Source organism: Engystomops pustulosus, chromosome 1 (genome assembly GCF_040894005.1).
Source record: "Engystomops pustulosus chromosome 1, aEngPut4.maternal, whole genome shotgun sequence".
Classification (NCBI taxonomy): domain Eukaryota; kingdom Metazoa; phylum Chordata; class Amphibia; order Anura; family Leptodactylidae; genus Engystomops; species Engystomops pustulosus.
Genome location: NC_092411.1, coordinates 60,284,717 through 60,301,477, shown reverse-complemented (window position 1 = coordinate 60,301,477; position 16,761 = coordinate 60,284,717). Strand labels below are relative to the sequence as shown.

At 39.9% G+C, this 16,761-nt stretch overlaps 1 protein-coding gene across 3 annotated transcripts in view; it reads right to left on the bottom strand.

The window, feature by feature from the left end:
* The window catches only part of GRAMD2B (GRAM domain containing 2B), a 65,290-nt gene that overhangs the window by 14,974 nt on the left and 33,555 nt on the right, over window positions 1-16,761 (bottom strand). The gene's annotated exons all lie outside the window — the stretch shown is intronic.

Here is a 16,761-nt window from a genome sequence, read left to right as displayed (position 1 = left end):
GGCTTATACTCGAGTCAACTAAAAAAAATTAAGTCAAAACTCACCTTTCTGACATCATCTGACATCATAGGTCCTCTTCTGTCTGAGACAGAAGAGGACCTATGGGGGACGTCGGAAAGATGAGTACAGTGTTATTTTTTTTTTCCTACTACAGGGGCTGGGCAGGCTGTATGCTACAGGAGTTGGGCAGGCTGTATGCTACAGGGGCCGGCAGACTATATACTGGGAGGCTGTAACCAATGCATTTCCCACCCTCGGCTTATACTCGAGTCAATAGGTTTTCCAAGTTTTTTGTGTTGAAATTAGGGGTTTCGGCTTATACTCGGGTCGGCTTATACTCGAGTATATACGGTAAATGACATTGAAATAGGAAGTTATGATTAATCTCTGAAAAGGTAATGACAGAAATTCTGCCTTTGCTCCTTGCCATACCACATATTTCTGAAAGTACAATTTTTCTTCTGAAAGAAGAACGAACTTTGACAGCGAAACGATCAACAAAACGTGACAAAAATCCCCCAAAAACTCCAATGTTAGAATTTTATGATACTCAGTGCATAAATTATAGAAAACATTAACTATTCTGTACAGGGAAGTAAAATATATATTATATATTTTTTTTTGCGTCTGACCATACATACACAAGGACGTCATTGGGTTATAATAGCGTGATCATACACAGGGTGCTCTTTGGTTGTAATAGGCTACAGATGAGGTAATCTTTTCCATTTTAGGGCTGAAGGATGAAGGACTTCGGTCTCATGACTAAACAGCGATTGCTAGGAAGTCACGGGATGAACAGACGGAGGTGCTTCCAGTGCAGTAACAAATTCTCATGATATATTCCGTAAAGATTAAACCCTATGGGGGTCATTTATTTTTTTTTCTCTTGCAGTTTTTTTTTGCGCCTTTTTTTCTGTGTAATGGCCGTTTAAAAAAAAAAAAAAATGTTTCACCTCAATTCTCAGTGTGTTGTTGCGCCCTATTTGTCACTACATTGTGGCTCATTACAGGATGTTTGCACCAGATTATATTATTGCGCCTATATTAGCGCAAATAATTGTGCAATAACACACCAGTCCTGACCATGCTTAGGAAAAGCAATGGTACGATTTGCGCAACAAATTGTGCCTTATTAAAAAAAATATAAAGCCCTACATTGGACAGAGCCAAAACGACAAAGAACAATGAGGTGCAAAAAATAGACTCCCAACAGGCACAAAAAGACTGCAGAGAAGGGGGAAATGAGCCCCAGTACTCTCTGGAGATGAAAGCCAGTTCTGCAGGACTGTATGGTCTGACAGCATACACCAACTGCCAGACAGTACCTGTATTTGTATTACAAGTAATAATAAATGTTTATTTATAGATCGCCATCAAATTCCGTTAAAGAGGACCCGTCACCCAATTTATCGGCACTAGGAGCTGCTTACTAAAGTAAGCTAAAGTACTAAAGTAAGCAGGTCCTAGTGCTTGATCAAACGCCGCAGTGTTAGAGTAATAGCATTACCGGAAACCTCCGGTAACGCTATCAAACACCGCGGCGGGGTACAATGTAATTGTCGGACAGCTCGCAAAGCTGTCCGACGTATTCATGAGGGGGCGGGGTTGGGGCGTGGCTAGGGACGGCGACTGCCACCTAGCGCGCGGCAGTCACTGCCGGCCTATGGAGCGAGCGGGGTGGTCCGGGGAAGAGGCAGCGCCTCGGACGGCCCCCTCATGAATACATCTGACAGCTTTGCATGCTGTCCGATGATTACACTGTACCCCGCCGCAGTGTTTGATAGCGTTACCGGAGGTTTCCGGTAACGCTATCACTAACACTGCGGCGTTTGATCAAGCACTAGGAGCTGCTTACTTTAGTAATTTAGGTGACAGGTCCTCTTTAAAGCATGCAAGTAGCCCAGGAATTAGTAAATAGTATCCACCTATGCGTGAAATAATGAAATCCACTGCAGTTCATTTTGTGCATTTGTTTCTTTAAGTTTGATAAATATCTAAGGTCCATGTTCTAGAAGGTTTCTGGAAAGAAACACTGGTGTTTAAAAGCATGTGCAAGCAAACATGTACTTACATACCGCTGCAGCACTGGGCAACAAAGAGCTACGCAGGCCACCGATTGGCAGTGCCACAGTACCAGGCAACACCATGATTCTTGTATGGGGAGACAGTGATTCACTCCTTGACAAGTATGAGCATCTCACAATTTTGACAAGGTTGTCAGTCAGATGTGGTTTCTTATTTGAGGATTTGTGATAGAGAAACATAGACCGCTATGGACAAGAACAGTATCATCTTTATCATTGAATCCCAGCTCTGGTCAGCATCACATAATGGTCAGATTTGAGTATGGAAGCCTTGTGGTTAAGCAAGAGCATAATTTTCCATAACACATCCAATGCAAATGGGAGACCGAGGTAAGATGCAAGTTTTCCAGGAGTGGCTGCTAAGCATCTGGTTCAGGAAACCAGGGAAAACCTAGAAGCAGGTCCACATCATCCCGCCACCTTGGGGTTACTGAAGGGGTTCCTCTACTCCTTTACCTTCCCTCAGTCCTGTGAGCAAGAAACAAGACCAAGGGGAGGAGAGCTGTGCTGGGCAGTCTGGTGTCACACCAAGTGGCAGAGTTTAGGATTTGGTTGGGGGGGGGGGGGGGGCACATCATGCCTGACTGATGTGATGACCTAGATAGCCATTGCATAGGATGCAACAAATCAGCCTCATTCATAGCAGGGTTCCCAGGTAGCATTTTATTCAGCTGGGGAGTGCTCGTTTTCTATACTGAGATTTCTGGGCAGCCGCTCTTTAAATAATTTGCAACCAGGCAGTCATTCAATTTCAACAGCTCTTATTGTGCAATTATTTTTTTGGGGGGGTTCTAGAGTTTGAAGAACTGTCAGATGTTGTATTCATATTAAAATGATGAAATAAAAAAACTCTTCAAAATAATCTGAGACTATGGGCAAATGGATTTGCATGTTCTAACTTAAAGGGGTTTTGCAGCAATAAGCTTAACTCATATTCAACTGGGTCATTAAAATATAAGCTAATATGTAATTAGTTATTTAAAAATGTGCTCCCCTTAGCAGAAAAATGCTGTAGTAATACACTAATGGACAATTAAAAAGCTACTGGCCCTTTGATTTTGTCCCTGTGGAGGAGACACCGGACAGAAGATGGCTGCTGGTCACATGTCCACATCTCACATCTGCCTGGGCAGGTCATGTGATCAAAGTTTGGCTGTAGTCTGTTCATATTTCTGGAATACCCCTTTAAGCCTTAAAGGGGTATTCCCATCTGGGCATTTACATTCAATTAAATTCATTTGCAATATGTAAACATTTCTTCAATTTGATGTTATTAAAAATAAATGTTCCTGTGTGAAAATAATTACTCATAAATGTAGTCATGTTGTCCCTTAGAAACCAGATCCGCTTCCTCAGAAACGACCACCTCACACTCCGGCAGTGGTGGCCAGACGTGCTATAGAGCCCTGCCAGACCACCAGGATTCAGCAATCATTACCACAGGACGGCTGTGGGACCTGCAGGCATTTCATGTACAAAAACAATTTGTCTTTGTGCAATCCCTCCAGCAGAGGTGGCCGTATCCGATGAAGCTATCGCGTTTCGAAGGGACAACATGGCTACGTTTATGAGAAATTATCTTCACACATTAGATTTAATAACATCTAATTGAAGAAAATGTTTACGTATGGGAGATGAGTGAAACTGAATGTGAGTGCCCAGACGAGAATACCCCTTTAAAGAGAACCTGTCACCAGGATTTAGCCCATTAAACTACTAGCCCCCTTAGGGTATGAAATGTCCTTTCTAGAAATCTTTCTTTTAAAGTCGGGAAAATATAACTTCTCACCCCATTCCAGTCAAGTTAAGTGGCTGCAGGGGGGGGGGGGGGTTCATTTCAAAAGCCCCTCTGGGGCACATAGAACACCATTTTGTGTCATATTAAAAGATATGGATTTGTGAGCTAGATAACAGGAGATACAGGCACCTAAACACAGAGTCAGAAATGCAACCTAGAAATGCAGATCCCACCCATTTAACTGCCTGTACGGTCAGTTCTCTAGCTCAGAGCCATAAGCCTGATGAGATTATTATCTTTAATATGACACATCTTTCAGATCACAGTGAGCAAGTTTCTAGGTACTAGATAACCAAAGAAAGGGGTGTGAAGTGACCACCCACCTGCAACCACTACACTCGACTCATTTTGGAGTAGAATCATCATTGCCCAACTCGTAGTTTAGTGCAGTAAAAACTGGTGACAGGTTCCTATTGTTTAAGAGTTGGAGAAATGAAAACATTTATATAAAACTTTTGTATTCTATGGATGCAAAATTAAAGCAACAAACCATACTGATCTAGATTCTATCAATAGGGCTATTTTTAGAATAAAATGCAGTGTTAATCATGATGAGGTACCAACTCATTACACCTTCAGTGTGCTTGTGGAGAAACCTACCATGACTAATGGAACAGGTACTGTATGTTCCCAGTATACACATGTACTATATTCTAAAATGATAGAATGTATGCAAATTATTTTTTCACATTCTGGAAATTCATATGATAAATCTATAGTTGGCAAAATTGTGCTCATTTTGCTTTATCATGCAAGAAAATGATGTGTGTAAAAAACAAAAACCTGTATGAAGTATACTCTTTTCCTTGTATGGCAACTGACTCAGTTGTGGAGGAGTCTTACATTTTTCCCAAACCATTACCTTTAAAGCAACAGCACAGATTTTATAAGCGCGCATAAAACAATATAAAATATTAACTTTTCTTAGATTGGTTAAGGGGGTAGGGCAAAAAATGTACACTTTATTTACTATACACAGATAATCACTTGTTTTTGGGTAGAAATTAGTTACATTTATGTCCACACTAGAATCATTCAACAAACTGGAACTAGTTTAGTGGCTGCAGGGGGATTTTGTAAAGCACTACAGAATATGATGGATAACAAATAATTAACAAGGATCTAGAGTCTGATATCTACACATAGGAATATTTAGGTAGGTAGGATTAGAGGTTTTCTGTGACCATTTGTATGAAATGGATTTGCCTGGCAAGAGATTAGAAGTCTGGCATTTACTGGGTATGGGCTTATCCATTAGCGTTTAACCTCTTAAGCTATAAACTGGCTATATTCTTAAGACTCAGGCCCATTTTTTGTATTCCGACATGCATCACTTTATATGGTTATAAAGCTTTGAACACTGTTCCTTATCGAAGTGATTATGAGATTGTTAAATTTTGGCTGATAAATTGAGAGATTTACAAAAAAAAATTTTTTGCAAAAAAATTTGCCATTTTCAAAATTCAGGCAGATTTATCACCTAAATAAGTTGCAGAATAACATTTCCCATAGTCTACTTCGCATTTTCAGAATTTATGAAATATATGGATAATTTATTTTGATCTCACGCGGCTTAGAAATCAAATATTGATTTTCCATATTTTCAGAATTGACTATTTTGGGGATAATTACTGTTTTGAATGAAATTTTAAATAGTTATCATTTAATAACACACACACACATAGATATAGAGATATTCTATCTCCATCCCACAAACTATCAGAAAACAGCTTTTAGGGAGATTGTTAACCCCCCCTTGAGATCTTGATAGTAATTAAAATCAAAGTGGAAGTGAAATTAAGAATGGTCAAATTTTGTCGGTTATTCGTTTATTTTGACCTAAAATTTACACATTTCTAAAGGATGAGAAAACCCATCTTACAATATGTTATGCAATTTCTCCCTACTACAGAGACCCCCCACGTGGACATTACTTGTTTTATGGGTGCACAGCGAGGCGCAGAAGGGAAGGAGGGACCTGCAGCTGCCAGGATTTTAGTTTCCTCACTGGCCCCTTTTGTAGGCTTTATGAACTTTTTTGTTTTGAGGTCAGGAGTAGAAAAGCATCAATGCTGTACTGGATTTTTTTACTTTTTTCACTGTATAGCCTATTAACCATGTTATCTTTATTCTATGGGTTGATATGATTATGGGGATAGCACATTTTTGCATAGCCATCTTCCAAGAGGCATAACTTTTTGGCTACCTGTAATAGAGTTATCACCTTGAACGCCCTCCAAGGAGGTCATTGGGGAGCTGATGGGCATGCTAGGAAGAACAATCAGACCATTTACAGTCATGGCCATAAGTTTTGAGAATGATACAAATGTTAATTTTTACAAAGTCTACTGCATCAGGTTTTATAACGGCAGTTTGCATATAGTCCAGAATGTTAGAGAGTGATCAGCTTAACAGCAATTGCAAAGTCAATATTTGCCTAGAAAATGTACTTTTTCCCCCAAAACACATTTCAACTTCTTTGCAGGCCTGCCTTAAAAGGAGCAGCTAACATTGCGTCAGGGATTGCTCCAGTAACACAGGTGTGGGTGTTGATGAGGACAGGGCTGGAGATCAATCTGTTATGATTAATTAAGAATCCCATCACTGGACAATTTAAAAGGAGGCTGGTGCCTGGCATCATTGTTCCTCTTCTGTTAACCATGGTTATTTCTAAAGAAAGGGAAGAGTATTGCAGCTAGAAAGATTGCACCTCAGCCAACAATCTATCGCATCATCAAGGAATTTAAGGAGAGAGGTTCCATTGAGAGATGCTCCCCCAGTCACATAGACATTAATCTAGTGGTACAGCTTGCTGCTATACTAAGCATAACCGAGTTAATCTCCCAAGATCTTTTTAATAAATAATTCCGTCCTCTTATCCATAGGATCTTTTAGCCCCATATCTTTGAATGGGAGAGAAGCTTGAAATGCCTGCAATAGGGGCACCCACTTCTTCAGAGAATGGGTATTTGCTTCTGAAGTTTTCTGTAATGGAAGCTTTTTTTCTCTGGGTCTCTCCATTCTTTAGAAATTAGTACTTGTATATTCGCATGGACCGGGAACACCTTGGATTACTTTTCCCCTAACCCTTGAAACATGCGATCCTGTATAGAAAGCGTTTCTGCCGCATCCTCCAGATTCATAGTGGTCCTCACCACCCTAAGGAGATGTTCTGTATTTTCCATGTAATAACAGTTGCTCCGCCATCTCTTCCAATTCACCTTCCTCTTGGGAAATGTAAGGGAATTGAATCCACTGTTCTGAGGGTATCCTCCATTTAGGCTGCAGAAGAAGTGCAAGGTTTGGGAGATTCCTTCCGTTTCTCCACTGCTACACCGACTCCTTTTTCTTACAAATGCCGCATTTCTTGGAGGGAGTTTTTGGTGGAGCAGTCTCCTAAAACTTACAAAGAGACATGTTTTAGGGATATATTTGACATCTTCCAACAGAAAATTTTTTCTCACCATTCCTTCAACAGATCTGTGGTGCCCCCTGAAGCCCCTGCCCAGGTATGTCCCTCCTTCTTGGAGTCACATTCTGCCACTAAACTAAACACATTATCTTAAACACTGGGTCTTTAAATCATTTCCCTCTCGGCATGTGAGGTCATTGCAGGTCCTCAACTTGCGGTCCGATGCATTCCACTGGAACGCTGGTGCCTGCCGTAAGACAAGCGCTTGGGACGCTGATCATAGGACATCTTAGCCATGCGCCTGCGGCAAGCCCCCGGCGGGAGGACCATAGTCCGCTCTCTGCCCTCCAAGAGGAACCTACAGTCAAGAATGGGAAAGAGGACAAGCCCCCGCTGCAACCTGGGACCGGATAGGCTGACAGGACTGGAACCAGATAGGCTGCCATGAAATGGTGCTCCTCTGCATGGTCTTGGAAGCAGGATTCCAAGTATCCCAGACACAGGAAACAACGGAGGAACAAGGGGGAGGAAACCCTTTAAATAGATTCCAAGTTGTTTCCTGTCCTGGAGGGACACAGATTCCTTCCTCTCAAGTGCAGTTGTCGAGGCATTAGTAAAATATAATTTGTTTTTGCATCGCCTTCTTTTCAGAGACACAAGTTTTTTTTCTTGACAAAGCTTGTTTGCGACAAAGTGCATCCCTGTTTTTGATCGCTTTTTAGAACATTTTTTGTTAAGTGCTTTTTGGCAAAATTTGCCAATTTTCTTTACCGCATTTGCCGTACTGGTCCTTGAAGACTTCAGACTTATTGCCCAGATCATTACAAAATTAACAGGAAGGTAGACAATTCAGTTTTTTGCAGGTTGATTGTTTAGCATTACAGAGGGCTGTGTGGAAGCTTGATGAGGTTTAATGTAGATAAATGTAAAGTTATACACTTGGATCATGGAAACAAACAGTATAATTATGTTCTAAAAAGTCAATTACTTGGTAAAACTGGAGAACGTAGCTTTGCCCTTATACGAATCAATGGTCAGGCGAGTGTATAAAGAAGGATATAGTAGAACTGAAACAGATGCAGAGGAGAGCAACCAAAATTATTAGGGGAATTGGGGGGGGGGGGGGTTGGTGGACTAGAATATAATGACATTACAAAATTTGGGATTATTCCATTTAGGGGAAAAAAAAAACAAAAACAAAAAAAAAAACAAAAACAAACAAACAGCTGTGGGGAGACCTAATTACAATGTACAAATACCCGAAATATCTCTCCAAAGATCTTTATATACCTAGGCCTATGACCAGGGCAAGGCAGCATCCTCTACACCTAGAGGGGAGGCGGTTCTACAATCACCACGAACACAGGTTTTTTACTGCACAAGCAGTGAGAATATAGAACTCTCTGCCGCAGGAGGTTGTTACTAGATGGACTTGCGTCTTTTTCCAGCCTTGTATACTATGGGCAAAGCCAGGCTCTTCACCGACAGGTGGATGGTCATCAGCTGGAGCAAAGAGCCAAAGAAATGGTCCCGAGTGAAAACAGAATCTGTCCCACCCAAACAACAGTAAAGATCCCAAATTAATAAGCATGGTTTTTGAGAACAGAAAAAATTTCAAACTATGCCACAAATCAGTGGAATAAGGCCTATGAAGAGCTGTACATAATTAAAGCTGATGGGACAACCCCTTTAAAAAGAGCTCTTTTCAACCATGAACAATCTGATCAGCGGGAATCCTACCAGAAACTCTTGTTATGTGACTGGCTTCTTCGAAATTACATTTCTAAAAAATGATTCCGAATTTGTTACTTCATTAGCAAAACTTTGTTAACCTCCTAGCTGTAAGAGAGTCTTTTATTTCAGTAAAGTCAAGGTATAATAAGATTAGTGGCTGGGAGAAATACAGATCAGATTACCTTTGTACCAAAGGGAAACATTTGGAAAACAAAGCACCATTCTTAAATCTATCCAGCCCTGTCACATGTAACAAAGAACATCGTTCATAATCCTATACTGGACACATTCATGAGTGGTAACAGGACTTCAATCTCCATACAGCATGTTATAGACCACCACAGTACGTCCAGTATGACTCCCCCCCCACTGCTCAGCCACTGTACATCTCGCGTTGTAAAGACAGTATGTGCCTCCATTTTATTCTAGTACATGTTACATACCACGTTGTACTTCAACTGAAGGAATTTGTGATTCATTATTGTACAGTACATACCATGTCATTAATTACACAACAGCTTAGGTGCTTAAATAAAATATTACAACTGCTATTATTGGTTGGTAAAAGGATCTAAGAAGATAAAACAGATCTTTTTTACAACATTCCTTTATGGCCACAGGGACATTTGCCAGAGTGCCATACAGCAACCCAAATCTAAATAACCATAGTTTGTGCATTCTTAGGCTACATTCACAAGGCCGTATGGGGGACGTATATACGTCCCCCATAGACTGCAATGGGCGCACGGCACAGTCCTGTAGCCGAGAGAAAGATAGGACATGACCTATTTCTCCCCAGAAAGCGGTGCCGGATGCCATATTGCTCTATGGAAAGGGGCGGGGTTGAGCAGTGCTCCCAGGCATCGACGTGTGCCCACCGTGCCACGGTACGACAGCACACGCGTGTGGGAATTCAGCCTAAGATTGACATATCTAGTAATTCCAGATATACAGCTTAAAACATAGGCAAAGAGATTGTTTATGAAAATTTGTAGTTTTTTTGTTATAAGCATTCATTTTACTGTCAGTCATTTCTCCCGATTCCTCACATGGTCAGTGTATAATATTTGGCAAAATCCTAAAACCTACGAGCGTGTCGGATGCGACTAACTCGCATTGTCCGGTCTGAACACTTAGCGTCAGGAACTGAACTGAGATGAGCGTTCAGGCCAGAGGTCCTGGCAAGCACGTAATGCGAGTTGCTTGTTTTAGGCCTAAACCTCATGTAAACATACAGTGGGTACTTAAAGTATTCAGAAGTGCTTTAATAAAAGTTACCTGAAAAAAAAAAAAAATTCAGATGTGATATTCCAGTTTTTCTTATATAATAAATTAGCAAAAATATCTACACGATCACTAATTTATGGTGTTTTTTCCCCCTAAATAATACATTTGTATTTAAGTGAAAGTTAAGATGCTGCATTTCTGCACAGCAAAAAAGTTAGTGCCTCCCCCCCACTAACAGGATCAGCTCTTCTTTTAGCTGCCTATGCCCTTCTTTTTAGAAAAAAAAAAAAAAAAAAGCTTTACAAATTTATGCAAATGAGTCTGAGGGGTTCCAGGCTCTATTAACACCTATGAAGCTCAGAGCCCTTCAGCCTCGTTTTGTAAAATCCAGGGAATAAGAATCTAAAAGAAGAGCAGATCCTGCCAGTGGGGACACACACAAAAGTATGTCAGTGTACTTGGTTTACACTCATTGATCCTGGTGGTTGATGTCCTTTACAATATCCAACTAATTCAACAGCAAATAAAATTGTAAGATATTAAATATACATAATTCCCCCTTCCATCTCCAAAAAGGTGGCAAAAATGTATACCCAGACTGCAACTATCAGATGAGAAAATAAGATTTAGGGTTCATTTGGAGTTCCCACTCTCCACATTTTAACATAATGACCACTACACCATTCCAGACTATGTACTGTAACACAAAATGTATTATAAAAGTGTAAGGCATAGGTTACACTATACATGCAGCAATGATCTCATCAGGTTACATGTTATGATGAGCCGTGATGATCATCAGATGATGGAATGTATAACAGTTAGTAAAGGTAACACACACCTAGATATGGCAGTCAACCAGCCAACTAATTTACATGGTTTCACAATACATATACAACACTGTGATATGATGTGACTGTATTCCAGTCATATCTTTAGCACTTATTGTCAGGAGGACATGTAGGATTACACAAAATGTTACACCTTTTGTCCATTAGTGAAAAGACACGCGTTAACAACAATACTGGGTTTAGATCCGATAAGGAGATTACATACCTGGGCAGCGTTATTCAAGATAAAAATGAATGGGGCCTCGTATTGAATTACCAAATCAAAACAGGATGAAATATTTTAGAACAAGATTATTTCCACGGAGGGAACATATAGTATTAATACTCCTCCTATTGTGTTGGAAACATGTGTTACCACAACTGCAAAAGTGCTGGAGGCGCCATTTCAAGTACTAAACTAAACAGAAACAAGAAATTAAAAACTTTGGCTCTGTAATTGGCCACATAGATAGACTAAAAGATGACAAACCTGCAAAGATAAGATTCTTAAATATACTCAGGGTAACAATATAACATTCTCTAATTCACCATTATTAACAAAAATACAGCATTTCACACATACAATTCCAACCAGTCTTCATCAGTCCTGGTGTAAACAATTGTGGTTGTCCCTCGATACAACCATAAATCTTCCGACTATGGGGGGGGGGGGGGGGGAATTCTTCTCATGAATAGCTTCTCATGTCTGCACAATGCAGTGCTCTCTGCCTCCTGTCCCTCCTCCCTTAGATACTCAACGCTACAGACAGATAAGGTCTTTATCTGAGGAAGACATATAGCAGAGCACGTCATTATATCTAGTTGTTTTATATCTAGCTCATGGATCTCATCATCTCATCTCTGATGTGTCTCATCTCCCTTTCCGTTTCAGATACTAGTGAATGTTCAGAAGCTAAATTAAAGTGTAGATAAATAAGTGCCTTGAGATATACATCTCCATTAAAATGGTAAAGAGGACCTGTTACCTGCCATAACAAGTCTGCCATTTCATTAGAATAAAGAATATAGTACAAGCTGCCAGTCCCACTGAACTAGTACATTATTTCCTTCCTCTACCTTATGGTTCATACATCTCAAAGTGTTATCTGGGTATGACCCATTAGTCTGTACCATCACTTGTAAATTACATCTCATTTTAACAAAACTATGCATTTACCATTATGCAGCATTATCTGTATTATAAATAAAGATTAGTAATTGTATAAAAAAATTTCATTTTAGTCTGGCTTTTTCTCCAAGGGGTTCACTTGGAAGTACAATAGGATATTTGCTGCTTTTTGGCCATCTACTCAGGTGTAAATAATACTGTGGGGTGACACTGTTGTAATGTCAAAGGGCTAGTCATTTACCCCTTTTTTTGTTCTTACACAATTGTAAGCACAACAGTCAATAGAAAAGTACCATCTGCAAATGCAAAAAATGATGGTTAGGCTGCGTTCATACCTGCTTTTTGCAGGATTTTGTAAAGAGAGGTGAGGAGGATTCTCAACAAATACTCAAAGGAGGGCAGCAGCATATCTCATTGAATGCTCATACTGTGGTATTTGTGTCCTTTTTAGCTCGTCTACCATAAGCGAACCTGTCAGCAGGAATGTCATTTTTAGCTGGTGACAGGTTCCAAAGCCTTTTGAATCATTTCGGTACCTTATAAAACTATTACACTACATCTAGTTCCCTACCCGCAGCATGTGGATCCAGAATGCCGACAAAGGCATTTTTAAAGTAAATATAGCATAAGCTATTGGAACCTGTCACCAACTAAACATTACATTCTTGGTGATAGGTTCAATTTAAAGTGTGAGCCAGGGATTTACTGTTGCCGATATGAAGGGTGTCCACCAGACTAGGGTGGTAAATGCAGCAACTAATAAAATGTCCCAGCAAGGCCTCCTTAAAAATAATAAAATGCATATACCCTCCGGCGCCCCGCACAGCTCCTTGCACATTGTGGGCAGAGGTACGTCTATGTGCTCTGCCTGCATGTACTCTACGATGTCACCAGGTAGCAACACCGCCGCATCAATGTGTGGACAGGCAGATTGCCTGTACTGATGGGAGGAGGAGAGGGGCTGCAGGGAGCGTGTATATGTTTATTAATTTTTTATATATTATAGTATAAGCTGAGGGGGGCATATTGAGCACACACACAAAAAAATAAATAAATAAATAGTGCTTATACTCAAGTGTATATGGTACATCACTGGGGAACAACCACAGTGTACATTCAGCCGCGAAGGATGCTACAGAGCGCAATCCATCCCCATAGATTGATTTTTCCAACAGAAAACAGGACTAAAAAGTGCAGTCTACTACACTATTCCATTTTATTAAGCAGAAAGAAGCCAAAAAGTTAACCTGCAAGTGCACAAGACATGTCTAGAAAATGAGTTATGGATGTAACCTTCTGTAGAAGTTGTGATGGCATCTTCTTTTGACAATAGGAATAGAAACACTTTATTCAATAATAAAATTAATAACAGGACAAGTTATAAGAAATAATACATTGGTGTTCTTACCTCATTGGTAATACAATTGCTTACTATAAACAGAAATGTCAAAAGCAGCAACAGGTGCTTTTAAAATGTAGCTTTCCAAAAAGCTCAAAAAAAACCTTTCCTAAAGTCATGAAACAAGAAGATTATTAATAGCTACTGTATACAGTCTGAGTTGGAGACAGAAATGGATCTAACAGGTAGAGGGAAGCACAGGTTCTTCCTTATTCCTTTTACATCCACTCTTGGCAAGCGGTCCTACAATAAATCACACGGACACAGATGATGGATTGTAAAGTGAATGTCCTGCAGGTAAGGAAGACCACAGACCTAGTAACCACTGGTGCAATTAAATAGCATAGGGGATATTATACAAGTTCCCAAGATGGTAACACTATAAGAGTCATAAGAGCATACCTGCACACTAATGTGTACCTTCTGAGGCCGCAAACAGTGGATCCTTTTGCAGCTTTCGGTCTGTCGTAGGTTCACTAACACACTCGGAAAATAATGTATCGGACGGATGCTCCAGCAGGCGCACACTGGGAGTGTGATGGGAGAGTCACTAGTGTGTAAGGGCGCTACTTTGCATCAAAGTATTTTGTCAAAATGTACTGCAACACACCAAGATTAACCCTGTGTAGTATGCAGCAGATATGCAATAAGATCTCATTACTTACTGATGAGCATGTCAATGGTATGTCCTGCAAAAGTTCTCCAAATGTTTTCATAAACAATAATAAATGAGGATGTTCTCTGTGCAAGATTGAAACCCGTCTACTTTTTAAAGAGCATTGGTTTTAAAAAAATAAAAAATAAAATATAAATCAGAGGTATCCGGTCTAAAATCCCAGGAAATCCGGGCCACACATCTTTCCTATGCATCATATCCCCTGGCGAATTGTGCCCTTGTTACTATACTGCATGTCATTAATAAAAAACGTTGAAACTAAAATCCTAGGAAAGAATGGCACAATTAGGAGTCTGTATCAAATGGAGTTATTAAAATAGAGATCTAGGATATCAAATATCCGTTTCCATCAATTAGAATGGTTTTGCTGTCACTAGTCTAAAATAGGACAAAACAGGTATTATATATGTACTGCATCACTCGCTGGTCCTCCTTGTCAGTATTTGTTTACTGGGCTGCTCCAATAAGGACACTGGCCATACAATAGACTGCTGCAGCTGAATAAACACTTGTTTAATCCTAGGTTAGTTTACATCAATTCTAGACACCCCTTTAACCTCTAAGTGACTGCAGATACAATAGATTATAGTACCCATTAAGGGGCCCTTATAGTGTCATATGCCATCTTATACCATGGACTATGCTTGTGTAATCCAATTCATTAATCTGAAAACTAATATATCTGTATAGGAGTGAGAAAACAGTTTATTTCTGTACTGTATACGGTTGGGACCACATGCTACCATTGTGGTTTAGCTGCTCCACGTAGCCAACAAGTAAGGCCTCACACATGTGAATGTTGTTTTGGGACGTGTCATATTGTGTGTTTCAAAGGCAATTCCTAGTCCAGTCCACCAGGTCCATTGTTTGCCACCTGAGAATAGACAAGTTCATGTGCGGGTAGACCAACTTGCAGAATATACTGTAGTAGCAGTGTTGTACCTCGGATTTAAAGCTTTGCAATATAAAATGTGAAAGCCATGAGATGACTGAAGAACATTTTTTTCCCCCTTGCCATGGAATGATTTGGGACACTAAACCACAATAGATTAGTGTCCCTAATCAACCAGACAAGTCTTTAAGAAGAGTTTTCACTTTTATTGGGGGGGGGGGGGGGGAATTAATCATTCATTCATGCATGAGCATATGATGTAAACCCTGCCGCATATGGATATAATGCAAGTGCTCCGGACGTGCACCAAGCTTTGCCACCATCTCAGAAAAATAATGCACAAGCTCCGATAAAGCGCCCTTATAGGTTCCCAGTGGTCAGACAAAAGCAGGGTCTCCTGTGTTGGCCTGTGTTCACACATGGAATTTTGAAAAGCAATACAACAGTTGAGGAGATTTTCCCAATTACATAGCTGTTAACATTTGCAAAGCACAATGTTATAATATACTCATTTACATTACGTTAAATTAGCATTTTGAAAACTCAAATATTAAACACAATATAATTGGGCAAATCTCCTCTCCTCAGCTGTTGTATTGGGTTTCAAAATATAATGCAAACGCCACATGTAAACGGAAGCTAAACAAGAGAAGTAATGCACATTGCACTCTGTTCACACAGTAGGATCCCACCAACCTGACCTATCTTGTCATTACAGAATAAGCATTGCTTGTCACCAAATCTCATATTGTACAAAGCTTATCAGAATCCTTTTTATTTATGGGCACACCAAAAAAACAAAAATAAAACAAACACACACAAAGGATACTGCAAATATGGAATGTTTGAACATTTAGTAGAAGTGTGTACAGACAGAAAATGTCCCCGCTATTACACCTCTGTATCAGGCACTTGTAGGAGGTTAGGTGTAACATATGTAGATCACTCTGTATACCTGCACAGTGACACATTACTGTCTACAGATATCTGCTCAACCAGTCATCACATACTTCTCTAGACAGGAACATGAAAAATCCCAACACCCTGACCTCAATCCCTAATGAGGAGCGACTCTGGATGAGACCTGTCCTGACTCCGGCTATCCAGTAATATCCATTACTGATATTTATCTCATCACCACAATACCATTTTAAAAGCCAAAACATTTTTTAAAACAAAATAATAAGGAAAAGTAATACATAGCAATTCAATTATCACACAGACTTTCAATACTTGTCATTGATGTTTTGTCATATTGGAAAGTATTTTGTTTCTGTGACGGTCTAGGGACAACCAATATGGCCACCATCAGCTTGCAGATGGGTTGTCCGCTGTATTTTATAGACAGCTGACCAGCCCTTTCCATACACAGAGATGGAACAGAATATTACTGATAAGCTACAGGTCACAAACCAGACACTAAATAGCTATAGTTTTTTTACATTCAGGATATTTAGAAAACATTCGTAGATTTCAGGGCTCCTTCCTATTATTTCATGTGATATTGTTATTTCTCTGTTAGGTCTTATTATTTGTACATGTACCCCGTGATCTGCTGAATATAATGGTTCTATAGT